The sequence below is a fragment of the Myotis lucifugus genome, unplaced genomic scaffold (genome assembly GCF_000147115.1).
Source record: "Myotis lucifugus unplaced genomic scaffold, Myoluc2.0 scaffold_632, whole genome shotgun sequence".
Classification (NCBI taxonomy): Eukaryota; Metazoa; Chordata; class Mammalia; order Chiroptera; family Vespertilionidae; genus Myotis; species Myotis lucifugus.
The window spans coordinates 89,057-103,681 of NW_005871680.1; the positions used below are offsets into that span (position 1 = coordinate 89,057).

The 14,625-nt window shown below is 46.6% G+C and overlaps 1 pseudogene; it reads left to right on the forward strand.

Moving 5' to 3' along the window:
- Positions 1–3,077: 3,077 nt before the first annotated feature.
- LOC102423149 lies at positions 3,078–10,779 on the forward strand (annotated as a pseudogene).
- Positions 10,780–14,625: the final 3,846 nt, after the last annotated feature.

Genomic DNA, 14,625 nt, shown 5'->3' on the forward strand with positions numbered 1-14,625 from the left:
TGAACTTACTGGTATCTGAGCCTATTGTCTTTCTATGCCTCTAGGATCACATGTCTTTGGACTCATGAATGCCATGGTAACAAGTCACTTTCCTTTCTTGCAGTGCCCTCAGGGCACAGCCCAGGGTCCCAGGGTAGAGACCACAAATTCCCTTGTGGCTAGTTTTGTATTTTTTTAAAGCAAGGGACACATGAATAAACAAGTGGAAAATCAATTTCCTCTCCCTCTCCCTGTCCCTGTCCCTGTCCCTCCCCTCTCCCTCTCCCTGTCCCTGTCCCTGTCCCTCCCCTCTCCCTCTTCCTCTCCCTGTCCCTGTCACTCCCCTCTCCCACTCCCTCTCCCTTCCAATCTGTTTTTAAACAACAACAGCAAAATGGCCTTAGCCAGTTTGGCTCAGTGGATAGAGTGTTAGTCTGTGGACCACGAAGCCTCCCGGGTTCGATTCTGATCAAGGGCACATGCCTGGGTTGCGGGCTAGATCCCCAGTGTGGGGTGTGCAGGAGGCAGTTGACCTGTGATCCTCCCTCTGCGTGGATGTACTATCGCTCTCTCCCTCTCCCTTCCTCTCCGAAATAAATAATGATATATTTTAAAACACACACACGCGCACGTGCACACACAGAGACACACACGCACACATGCACACACGCACGCACACACAGACGCACACACATACACACCAACGACACAAAGATATTAATCCACTTACGTGTAGTAAAAGGTACACTTGTGCAATGTTTTGTACTTGCATTTTGTGCTATCCAAACGCAGAAGTTAAAACGCGGGATGTGGGGCGGCAGGGAGAGGGTTCAAGAAAGGGATTGACCTTTGCCGTTTCAAAATAGCGGCTGCTGCCCTAACTGGTTTGGCTCAGTGGACAGAGCACCATCCTGCGGACTAAAGGGTCCCAGGTTTGATTCTGGTCAAGGGCATATACCTTGGTTGTGGGCACATTCCCAGTAGGAGGTGTGCACGAGGCAGCTTGTTGAGGTTTCTCTATCTTTGAGGTTTCAAATTCTCTATCCCTCTTCCTTCCACTCTGGAAAAAAAAATCAATAAAATACATTTAAAAAACAAAATGGCGGCTGTCAAGTTACTGGGGCCAAAATGGCGGGAAGTATGCCAGGGTCACCCACATCATGGGACAGTGCATCAACACTAAGGTAGAGATCCACCTCATGGGCTGCATCCAACTGCCAGATGGTCAGATCTTCCGGGCAACTTCAACGAACTCTCCAGCGTGGTCCAGTAGATTGGCGAGCAGGTCATCTGGGAGCGGGAGCAGCAGCAGCAGCAGCAGCAGCAGCAGCAAGAACACGGGACTGAGGAAAGCCAGGGCCATGGCTGGCAGGACCCAGCCCAGCCGAGCATCGGGGAGTCCAAGGCTGCAGCTTAGAAGGAGCAGCCTGTTCCGTTTGTTCTGCCTGTGGGCCTGGGCTCAGGAGACCAGAATTACCCCCGAACCCGCAGGATGTGTTTCTATAGCGAGCGTAGAAACCAGTACTGTTAACTTCCCTACGTTTGTCTTCGCCAGGCGCCGCCCTGCAGTCTTCATCCTGTTCAATGAGAACCACTCCGCGTTCATCTGGCTGGAGGCAAAATACTTCATCCTGTTCGACAGACTCCAGAAATCCTTCCAGAAGGTGGAGGCAGCATCCCCGCAGGCCTTCCTGGAGATGCCCTCGAACAATCAGTCCGGGCCTCCTAGGAGGAGCAGCATGCATGCACTTTGAAGATTTGACCTTCTGACCTGGTTTAAAAAAAACCCCAAATCAAAACCAAAACTAAAAACACTCCTTTTACAATTGGAAAAAAAAATAAACCTCTTTAAGAAAATCCTCCTTTAAAATCTTAAAAAACAAACAAACAAACAAACAAAGAAACAAAAACAAAAAACCTCCTTAGAAATGACATCGATCCAGCCTCTGGGCGGGGGCCTGACCATCCCATCCATCCAGACAGGGAGCATGGGGCTGGGGGAAGGGGGTGAAGAGCGGGGTGAGCCGGGGCGGGGCCTTCCCCGCCCTCTGCTGTTAGAAAAGCGCCCATGCAAGCCACCCTCCTGCATCCAGAGCCCGGTGCCTGGACTTGACCTGAGTGGGGAAGGACCAGCAAGGGGCACGCTAATATACAAAACCATACACATTTTATTCACATCAACTTCAGCATCTGCCTCCCATGACCTCCAAGGCCAGCTTCCTTCGGTGTGTCTGCGTCTCTGGTCTACCCGCTTCCGCCCCCCTCTGTCCCCCCACCCTCCACCATCGCCCGGCCCATTCCCTTCGAGGAATGAATAGCAGGTTCAGCAGGACCTTTCCTTTGGGTACTTTCACAGGGCCTAGCTTGGGGGCATGTGGGCCCAACTTGTGACTTCACATCCCAGGGGGCTGCTGATTGGTCGAGCGGCTGATTTGGCTCTTCCCACCACGCTCTGGAGTTATAAAAGAACGCAGGGTCCTTGGTGCGGGCATCTCAGCCCTGGCTTGTTGTCTTGGTCGCCGTCGCAGACCTCCTTCTCCAAGGGAGCTTTCAGGGGAGACGTCTCGCCAAGACCCGGTCCCGGGACATAGAGGCCGCTGAAGCACCTGGCTAGAACCTGGCTAGGCTGCTGATCAACTGACCGCCATCTGCGTGTCATTTCTTCTTCGCCGACTCTGGCCTTCTCGCGGGGCCCAGGTCACCCCAAACCACGGAGAGAGCCCCCGGGAGGTGCGGCCACACTACGGACCCTGGACCCCGCTGGGTCACTCGGACTTGTAACGTATGGCCTCACCGCCGCTGACTGCACCGCCTGCTGGCCCTGAGCTTGAGCGAGGGGGACCCGGCCTTGGTGACGCGGTGCCGGTTGGCGGAGCCCCGGCCCGCCCTCCTGCACATGAAGTGATTCCGCGGTCGGGGACTGGATTGCAGTTCTCACGCCCCTGTTGTGGGGAGGGGGTGTTCAACCCAAGGCCTTCCGTCTTTCGTTGTCTTGCGAGTGTTCTGTGTATGCCCATATTCTGCTCTTCAGTTCATAAGTATACGTATACTGAGCGTGTCCACGTCTCCTCGCCCAACCTGAGGAGTCCTTTGGCACCATGGCCTGTGTGCATTATAAATTCGCTTCCACACTCAACTATGCCATCGTCACCTTTGATGGGCAGCACATCTCCCTCTGAGACCTAAAGACGCAGATTATGGGGAGAGAGAAACTGAAAGCTGCCAAGTGCGACCTGCAGATCAGCAACGCGCAGACCGTGGTAGAGTACACTGATGATGATGCTCTGATTCCTAAGAATACGTCTGTCATTGTTAGAAGAATTCCTATTGGAGGTGTGAAATCTGCAAGCCAGATGGACGTTATACAACGAACTGAACCAGTGATGGGAACTTAAAAAGTCACTGACAACTCTTCTGCACCTATGTCTCTGGCCCAACTTAGAAAGACTGCCAATCTGGCTGAAGGCAATGCTTCTGAAGAAGATAAAATTACAGCCATGATGTGGCAGTCTGCCCAGGCATACGACCCCATCAATTACATGAAGAAGCCTCTAGGTCCACCACCTCCATCTTACACCTGTTTCCACTGTGGTAGACCTGGATATTATATTAAGAATTGCCAAACAAATGGGGACAAAAACTTCGAATCTCATCCTAGGATTAAAAAGAGCAGGGGAATCCCCACAAGTTTCATGATGGAAGTGACAGATCCTACCATGAAAGGTGCAAAGCTCACCAGCACCGGGACATACGCAATACTGACTATAGAGGCAGAGGCATATGCAAATGGGAAGAAAGAAAAGCCACCTTTCTTCCCAGAGGAGCCCTCTTCGACTTCTGGAAAGGACGACCCTATCCCAGACGAGTTGCTCTGTCTCGTCTACAAAGACATCATGACTGATGCCGCTATCATTCCCTGCTGTGCGAACAGCTACTGTGATGAGTGTATAAGAACAGTGCTCTTGGAATCAGAGGACCATACATGCCCAACGTGTCATCAACATGATGTCTCTCCCGATGCTTTAGTTGCCAATAAAGCCTTGCGACAGGCTGTTAATAACTTCAAAAATGGAACTGGTGGTTATACAACAGGACTACGGAATCCCTTACCCCCACCACCACCACTGACACCGCCTTGGAGACGACTCCTTCAGCGGAATCTACAGCCTCTGATGAGATCTCCAATATCAAGACAGCAAGATCCTCTGATGATTCCAGTGGGTCTTCATCAGGCCACCCGGCTCCCTCTATACCTTCGTTCACTTCTAATCAGACTTCCTTAGCTCCTGCTTCGCCTGGAAATTCACCTACCCCAGTGCCTGTACCCGATGTAACTGCAACAGTCTCCATATCAGTCCACTCGGAAAAATCAGATGGGCCTTTCCGGGATTCCGATCATAAAATATTGCCGGCCGAAGCCCTCGTCTTCCAACATTCAAAGGGAACCTCTTCAATAGCAATGACTGCCCTTGTGGAGGAGAAAGGTTACCAGGTGCCTGTGCTCAGAAACCCATCTTTGCTTGGATAGTCACCACCTGCTGGGTATAGCGTCCCTCCCCCCGGGTTCCCTGCAGCGCCAGCCAATTTATCCACACCTTTGGGATCACCAGGAGGGCGGACTGCTCACTCAAATACCATCCCAACACAAAAGGACCACTACTGTCCAGGGAAGAATTCTATAGAGAGCAGCGACGGCTACAAGAAGAGTCTCAATATCCCTACAGTGTTTCCGCATACTCCAGAAGTCCTTCTGCCAATTTATCCACACCTGGGGGATCATCAGGAGGGAAGACTCCTCCCTCAAATACCATCCCAACAGCACAAGCACCACTTCTGTCCAGGGAAGTATTCTACAGAGAGCAGCGACGGCTACAAGAAGAGTCTAAGTCTAAATATCCCTATAGTGGTTCCTCATACTCCAGAAGTCCTTCTGCTTACGCTAAATCAAGACGTGGTTCAGGGCGCTCACGTTCTCATTCTCCGTCACTTAGCCACTCACACTCTCGTTCCTATTCGCGATCACTGCCATGCCCCAGAAGAGGCAGAGGCAAGAGTCGAAATTACCGCCAAAGGTCTAGGTCTAGATCTCATGGATATCGTCGTCGATCTAGGTCTAGGTCACCACTATATAGGCGACATCCTTCACGATCTAGGTCCCCTCAAGCATTTAGGGGACAGTCTCCAAATAAATGCACTGTACCACAAGGGGAAACAGAACGTGAATATTTTAAGAGATACAGAGACGTTCCACCACCCTATGACAGAAAAGCTTATGATGGGAGGAGTGTTGACTTTAGAGACCCATTTGTAAAAGAGCATTACCGAGAATGGGAGAGGAAATACAGGGAGTGGTACGAAAAACGCTACAAAGTTTATGCTGCTGGAGCACAGCCTCGACCTTCAGCAAATGGAGAGAACTTTCCTCCAGAGAGCTTTCTACCACTTCATATCAGGAATTCTCCCCTTTCAAGGGGCCGCAGAGAAGATGATTAGGGTGGGAAAAGTCAGAAGTGGAAGCATAGGTGGTAGCCACCATCCAGAAAAGCTTTCAACAAGAGACAGCCACGATCGGAAGGACAGTACAAAGTCAAAAGAGAAGGAGAGGGACAGTGCTGCAGAAGATGGTCCAGGATGTAAACATAAGGAGATTCGAAGGCGGAAGAAAGTGAAGACTTTCTAAGCCCAGAGTTGTTGGAAACTTCTTGAAAATCAAGAGAACCTACATGTCCAGTTATGAGATGCCTCCCAGGGCCTCTGGTTTGGGTGGGAGTGGCATTCCAGCTGCACCCCTTCCCCAACTCCAGGGCTGCACCTCCGGGGATGCTGGGCCTCTCCCAGCACTGGGTGCTGACTGCCGGAGCAGGCCCAGCCTTGCCTTCTGCAGGGCTCCGTGCAGAACCCCTAAACCTAAACTTAACAACCCCATCCCTAACCCTAACAACCCTCACCCTCACCCTAACCCAAACCTGGCCATGACCTGACCCTGACACTTATGTTTACCCTGACCCTGACCCTAGATCTGACCCTAACCCTGAACCACTATCTCCTATGCCCTGAGGTCCACCACCTGGGTTTTCCCCCAGAAGGTCCCGCGGGCGGCCTGGCATTGAAAGGGTGACTGGAGATAGTTTTTTATGTGTTTGAGTGTGTGTGTGTGTGTGTGTGTGTGTGTGTGTGTGGAGGGGGGGTGGGGGGGATTGGGTGTGACTGAGGACAGAGTGGATGTACCCAGAACACTATTTGTGGACCTGGGCCCTTGAAACCGCTGGAACTCTGAAAGCCTAAAAAGGCGAGTACTCCAGGGACAAAAATGGAGGATTCATTTTCTTTGTTGTTGTCGTTGTTGTTGTTGCGGTTGTTTTTGCAATTGAATGTATTTGGGGAAATATCGGTTAATAAAATGAAATGGAATGCCACAGGATAAAATGGAAGGTGTAAATACATAAGAAGCTTTGCATTGTGGATGAAATGGGGCCACATGCTCACCTGAGCAACTCCCGGGAAGCCTGGCCTGGGCTTCCAAACTCAGACACCTAAAGTGGTCACCCAGGAAGATCTGAAACTAAAAAGACTTTTAAAAGTAGAAAGCAGTGTATAGTGAGTGTGTAGTCACAACCTAGGCCGGGTATCTTCCCTGAGAGAGATCATCTTTGACCTTATCTGAGCATATTGTCTTTCTGTGCCTCTAAGATCACATGTCTTTGGACTCGTGAATGCCATGGTAACAAGTCACATTTCTTTTTTCCAGTGCCCTCAGGGCACAGCCCAGGGTCCCAGGGTAGAGACCACAAATTTCCTCGTGGCTACTGTTGTACTTTTTTTTTAAAAAAAGCAGGGACACATGAATAAACAAGTGGAAAATCAATTTCTTCTATCTCTCCCTCTCCCTCTCCCTCTACCTCTCTCTCGTTCTCCCTCTCCTTCTCCCTCTCCCTCTGCCTCTACCTCTCCCTCTCTCTCTCCCTCTCCCTCTCCCTGTCTCTCAACAAAGAGTAACACTAGTTATCCAGGATAAAAGACTAAATCACCTAAAATGACTCAGTCACCAGCAATGGGGGGAAGTCCTATGAGGTCACCAAAGAGAGTATCCCAAGAAAAGACATCTTTTGGATGTTCCAAGAGCCCCAAAATGCCCAATAGTCCCCAAGGACCAGTCAGACCTGCAACACCAAATTTGCACCGGGGAGGAGGTGTTCCTCAGCCCGGCCTGCACCCTCTCCAATCTGGGACCCCTCGAAGGATGTCCCACTGCTAGTATACTGGGATCGGGCCTAAACCGGCAGTGGGACGTCCCTCTGGCAATCCAGGGACTGCTGGCTCCTAACCGCTCACCAGCCTGCCTGCCAGACGGATTGCCCCGAACCACTATGCCAGCCGGCCTGCTCTCCCCCAACTGCCACCCCCCCCACCCACCCCTTGCCGCCCCCGCTTCCTTGGCTGCTTGCCCACAAATACCCCCCCACACCCGCACCAGCCTGATCACCCCAAACTTCCTCGCCCCCCTCTCCCCGGCCCCTCACGCCCCACCCGATGTCCTTGCAATGAATTTATAAATAAGAATTGAGCCCGGCCGGCCTGTGGGACTCACTGGTTGAGCATCGACCTATGAACCAGGAGGTCACAGTTTGATTCCAGGTCAGGCCACATGCCCAGCTTGTGGGCTTGGATCCCAGTACGGGGCGTGTCTTGTATTTTTGAAGTTCACTCTTAAGAATATAAGGAGTTATTAATCTGGGGAAATGCTAAATATGTGACTTGCCTATTCGAAAAGCTTTTAGAAGAAATGGTAATTGTGGCCACTAAACGCCTACAGTGTTGACATTTAATTTTCCAGAAAAACTTGTGTTTCCTCTGAAAATAATGGGGAATTTGAAATATAGTGCTCATTGGCCTAATGAATAACGAGGATAAATTCTGTGATCCCAACGGACATGTTCAACACAAAAAACCAGTTTAAATGGAACTGAACTCTCTTGATAATTATAAAAGGTTGAATATTTCTTAAAATACAGCCGTGGAAATTTAAGATGTAATTCTAAAGACAAAAGCCCTAGCAGCCTGCATTAGAAATGAGGCTGAAGGTGGGGCAGCGTTTGCTCCTTGTGAATCAGAAGTTGACTCAATGCTCAATTGACTAACTTTGCCTTATCAATAAAAATACCTACTTACACGACTTGACAAATTAGCTTTTAAAAATATCATCAAGGTTTCATATAACTTAAGTGATATGAGGAGCCAATATCTCCGGGAGCATGTTAATCCCAGTGAAATCTAAAGCAATTGCGAAAGGCTTCCCATAATCCCTCTGTATATGCAAATAAGCCAAAAAGTAATGCTTTTATATATATATAAAAGCATATATATATTCACAAGAAAGCCCAAAGACAAAAAGCAAGTGTGTGTGGGGTACATTCCTGCAATTTCATGTGGTTATGGATTTTAGCCTTACTCACCTTATGAATGACAAGAAATTGTTGGGGCATAGCGGGGGTGTCCTGTAGTATGTGTGTTTAAAATGAGGTAATTCTGGATGAGGCCTTGTCATTGAAATGTACAAAATCAATCAATTTGTCCCTGGACTGATGGCTCAGTTGCTAGAGCATCTTCCCTTATGCCACTGTTTGTGGGTTCAATCCCCAATCGGGGCACAGACAGGAAGCAACAGAGCCCTGGCTGGTGTGGCTCAGTTGGTTGAGCATCATCTTGCTCATTGAAAGGTCACCCATTCCCTTCCAGGTTTGGGCACATGCCCAGATTTCAGGTTCATTTCCCAGCTGGATTATGTATTGGAGGCAACCCATAGGTATTTCTCTCTCTCTCTCTCCCCTTGCTTATTGATGTTCTTGGTGAACGGAGGCGCAGAGATGAGTCGGACGACAGGATACGGAGAAGCAGAGGGCTACCGCTCGCTCAGGCGAATAGCAAAGATCCTCTGATCCCTCATGGCTTTTATTGGGGGTGAGCACAGCAAATAACAATGGAGTACAGCAAGTGACAATGATTAACAAACATGCTTTATGAAATCATCAAAGTTAGGTTATACATTACACTATTAATTTCCTATATTATACAAAGATTCTTTCCACCTGCAGCAGTGCACCCTTCCCTGAACTTTCTATGCCCTCATGGACTATTCATCACGTCAAGGAAAGTTCTGCCTTGGAACAATAAGTCTCGCTTGCAAGACTTTGTTCTGACGCAGCCCGCTTGCAGGCTCACGCCTTCTCCCGGCAGAACGTCCTCTTCTAGTTAACTTCTTTCCACTTTACCACTACATTTCCCCCTTTTTTGTTTTGCTTCAAGTTCATGACAGAAAAAATAGCACTGCGTTGATTATTCACTGCTGCGGCTTTATGGGATTTTCTGCAGACTAAAAATAGAACAAAGCAAAGTATCAATACTAGCAATAACAACCCTGAGGAGGTTCCCATTAATGCTTGAATATGTGGAATAGGATTCATATTCTGTATCTCATTTATAAGACCTTGTAAAACTTGCTGTCCGGTTACCTCCTCTAATTTCTTTTGAAATGTTGTGTGAATGTGATCTTGAAGATCAATAATTTCTTGTGTTAAATTGCCATGATTCAATAAATGTTTCTTAACCTTATCCCAAGGAAAAGCTGTCTCATTGTAAGGCACAGACCAGTATGGTTCCAATCACATTTTAACTGTAATCGCCTTTGCAGGCTTACAATTTGGTCCCCTAATAAAGCTACTGTTTGTTCAAGATTGGCTATTTGTTCATTAATTTCACTATCAATTTTCCGTTGAGAACTTCATAACTGTTCTGAATCTTTATGCCATTCCTGAACAAAAGTAGCAGTTTGGATCGCTGCAATGCCACCCCAGCTGTTGCTGCAGTTGCTGTCACAGCAATCAATCCTAGAATTGAAGCAATTATTATGCCAATAAACCTTTTTGACCTTTTTAATATTTCTTCTGCAATGGCTTGGAGAGCTCCAGCTAGAGAACTTTCCTGCCATCGTCGGTCCATCTGCACAGGTAACCATACTCCTGTTCTGGCTCGCAATAGATACAAGCTCTCTCTATTGTGATTAAAAAGTACAGAGTTATTTACACAGGTTAACAAAATACAATTAAAACAAGATATTTTTCCAGTAGTTTAATTCCATTGGACTGGTCCTTTTAAGGATTACTGGTGCTTTTAGCCACATTCAACCAGGCTTTAAAACCCAATTGCAAACAATGATCACCCAGTCCCAGGCACACAGGCATTCCGGCATCTGGTTTCAAAGGCCCACGATCATCAAAAGGTCCAGGCATCCAATTAGAGTCATTAGTTACAGGGCCTTCCATGGGCAGTCACAAGACGTTCCCCTTCCTGGCATCGGCACTTCACCTGTCCCCATGTAGGTGGAGGGGTGTTTCGGGTGCCAGGCAACTGCGTGCGAATTGTTTGTCCTTTCTGAATGGTTAGCTGCGCAAACCGGTCTTCCAGCCCCGCCTCGTCACGCTTCTTCTTGCTCGCCATGCCTTAGCTTGATTCTTTTTTCAGGAATCTAGAACTTCTTAGTTCCTGTGGAAACATAAGCATAGCCTCGACCCCACCTTAAAACGGTAGTCGGGCACCATTGATTAGTAGTGACATCTTGATACATAATAGGTTGTTCTACCGGGACCTCCTTTTTATGTGCCCAATGCATTTCGGCAGCTGACACTGCATCTGTATTCAAATTTAAAAAATTTAAAGTAAATAGAGCTCTTAATAATCTTCGTCGGGGAGTCTGGCTTGATACCAGCTCTTCTCCCCCTTTTTGTTTTTGCAGCATTTCCTTAAGGGTGCGATTCTGTCGTTCAATAATTGCTTGACCTGTACTGTTTCCAGGAATTCCTGTAATATATTTAATATCAAATTGTTGAAAAAATTGTTGACACTTACCTGATAAATATGCTGAGCCATTGTCAGTTTTAATGGCTCGGGGCTTGCCCATTACAGCAAAGGCTTTAATGCTGGATTTGGAATTCCAGGTTGTAAAGGTTCTATAGGTTTAATAATCTCATTAATCCTTCTTAAATCAGTTAACATTCTCCATTTATCTGTTTTTTTCTTTAAAACAAAGACAGGGGAATTCCATGGACTAGAGCTGGCTTCTATATGCCCTAGTTGTATTTGTTCTTTGATAATAATTTGGAGCACTTCCAACTTTTTTCTTGTTAGGGGCCACTGCTCTACCCAAACCGGTTCAGTTGTTTTCCATTTTAAAGGCAGGGCGAAGCGCTTTGAAGTGGCCCCCTCTATAAATTTTGGTCCTGAACACTGGCGCCAGTGACGCCAGCACCAGCTTGACAAATCATTTGTCTATGACCTTTCTGTAGAGAAGGTATAGTAATTGTAGCCTTCCATTGTTGTAAAAGATCTCTTCCCCACAAAGATAGTGCAATGGAGGCAACATATGGCTGTATTTTGCCTTTTTGTCCTTCAGGCCCCTGACATTCAAGTACATTAGAGCTTTGTAAAATTTCAGTGAGGTTTACAACCTGTAAAAGTTGCATTCACCTTATGTACCAGCCAAGATTGAGGCCAGTGTAAAGTAAAAATTATAGTTACATTAGCCTTAGAATCCACTAGGTTGATAATTTTTATTCCCTCTGGGAATAAACTGTAAAAATTGAGGTCTTTGGCCTCCCAAGACTGTATGCTAAAAAACCTTTTTTCCTGTGCTACTAAATCTTCTAGTTTGCTTAACTGGTGCTGTATGCCCTATTTGTTTATAGGGAAGTAATAATAACTGTGCCATTTTTTTCTCCAGCCTTTATATTTATAATACCAGAAGCAGACATCATAACTTATATTTCTCCTTCATAATTTGCATTAATAACTCCGGGAGCATGTTTAGCTTTCCCTTGTGGGACTTTTGCCTTCAGACCATTTTTTTTTTCATATGTCCCACTTTCCCACATCCATAGCATTTAGCAGGATGGGAATTGCAGTTTTTAATGCATCAGCAAGAAGATTAGAATTATTATTAATTATTTATATAAGATTTTAATAAGATTATTATTATTATTATTATATTAATATTATTTATGTAGCTTTAGAAAATGATTGGACTGGGATGATAGCCTCCTCTATTTTTGACCAAGCCTTTAAGCAACAAGTTCTAATTTGTGCAATAACAGCATTCTCTAACAGCACCTGTTGCTGTAAGCTACTATGTGTTCCAGTTCCTGTTAACTGGTCAAAATTACATCTAGGTGGGTTTTCTTGGGCGTTAATCATCGCCACTCTCCTGGCTTCTTCCCACCACCAGGATTTAAATTTCAGATATTGCCCTGGGGCTAATACTGCCTTAGCTATAGCATTCCAAGTATAAGGAATTAATTTATAATCTGTATAAATTAATTTTATATTAATTAATATATAAAAATTAATAACATATGTAATTATATATAATATTATAATTAATAATACATATAACCTTTGAGGGTATTGAGCATTAGCAGCTCTTTGTGTCCTCAGGAGGTGGGTGGAGGCTCAGCTGCTAACGCCAGATTAATGGCTAGTGCCGCTTTACTTTCACTTTTCGGCGGCGGTGCAGCCAACTCCTGAGGGCTTTTATTCTCTTTCTTTTCCTTACTACTGTAAGTAATAATTCTTTTAAACTCCCTAAAAGTTCCTTCATCTCTGTTTCCCTTCTCGCCACTCTTCTTTTCCTTAACTTAGGGCGAGGGCATCGATCATCTTCTGAACCAGCAGAAGATGAATCATCCAGCTCTGAATCGCTGGCTGAGGTTATTCTTTCATAACCCCCTACTTCATTTTTAACCCTAGCTTTCTGTCCTTTATTTGACTCCCTCGGTTCAGTGACCTCTAACGGGAGCGGCTCGGGTGGTAGTGATTTCCCAGGAGGGAGAGGCTCAGGATTTAAACATTCAGCTCCTGGAGCAGCACTTTGTGACTTCATAGGAATTTCTTTACAATCTTCAGAATCAGACTGAAAAGGCTGTAAAGCTAACGTTACTAAATTAAAAACATCCCATACATCAGCCTCTATAGCATTTCCCTGTTGGTGAGCCCTTCTTAATGACCTTCCAATTTGTTTCCACAATTTAAGATTTAACTGCTGTTTTCCTTCTGGGTTAAACCAATGACAGTGCTGCTGAATTGCTTCAAACAATTTTTTAAAAGCCTCATTCTTCACTTTTACCCCTGAACTCTTTAACAATGATCTCAAGACAGCTATATATTGACTCTGCATCGACGGGCTAGTCCCCATACTCTGCTTCTATTGCCGAAAGTTCCGCGTACTCGGCGCTGGCATCTCCCTTTTGGTCCCACGCCCCTTAGACTCACCCCTGGTCCCTGCTCGTGGCGCCAGATATTGATGTTCTTGGTGAACAGAGGCGCAGAGATGAGTCGGACGACAGGATACGGAGAAGCAGAGGGCTACCGCTCGCTCAGGCGAATAGCAAAGATCCTCTGATCCCTCATGGCTTTTATTGGGGGTGAGCACAGCAAATAACAATGGGGTACAGCAAGTGACAATGATTAACAATGGGGTACAGCAAGTGACAAAGATTAACAAACATGCTTTATGAAATCATCAAAGCTAGGTTATACATTACACTATTAATTTCCTATATTATACAAAGATTCTTTCCACCTGCAGCAGTGCACCCTCCCCTGAATTTTCTATGCCCTCATGGACTATTCATCATGTCAAGGAAAGTTCTGCCTTGGAACAATAAGTCTCGCTTGCAAGACTTTGTTCTGACGCGGCCCGCTTGCAGGCTCACGCCTTCTCCCGGCAGAACGTCCTCTTCTAGTTAACTTCTTTCCACTTTACCACTACATTGCTGCCGGAAGCCGTTCCATCCTTGCTGCTTGACACAGTCGCTGCAGGAAAGAAACATCTGCACAGCATATGTTTCAAGGGACCTGGCATATATAGCATATTGTTCTTAATATGTTTGCTCTCCTTAGTGCCATGTGTTTTAATCAAGGTCACCTCTCTGAGAAAGGTTGTTTCCCCAGGTGGGGATTTTTCCCTGAGGTTAGGGAGGGGATACAACCCCTTAATTAAGTGCCAGGCGGGTAGTTAAGCTACATAATCTTTACTCCCTGGAATGGAGATAAGAAACGCCCTAACCTTTGTAATAGAAATTGACAGGATTAAAATCGGCTGGTATAAATACGGATGTAACAAGACAATAAACATCAGATCCTCATCAGATCCTCATCAGTTCCTAACCAGAACTCCGACCAGAACTTTGGCTGGAGATCCTGGCTAGAGGTCCTGACTAGGCTGCTGATCAACTGAAGCTGTCTCCGTGTCATTCCTTCTTTGCCGACTCTGTCCACACCTTTGGGGACCCCTGGACCCACTGGGATTGGACCCCAGCACCTTCCCTTTCTTCCTTCTTTCCTAAAATCAATAATACACACACACACACACACACACACACACACACACACACATATTTGTTCCTATTAATCCTCACCTGAGGATATTTTTCCATTGATTTTTAGAGTGGAAGATACAGGGCAAGACAGAGGGAACCATCGATGTGAGAGAAACACAAAAATTGGTTGCCTGCAACCAGGGCAAGGGCCCAAAGAACCTGCCACCAAGGTCCATGATCTTGGCTGGAATCGGACCCGGGACACTTTGGTCCACAGGCT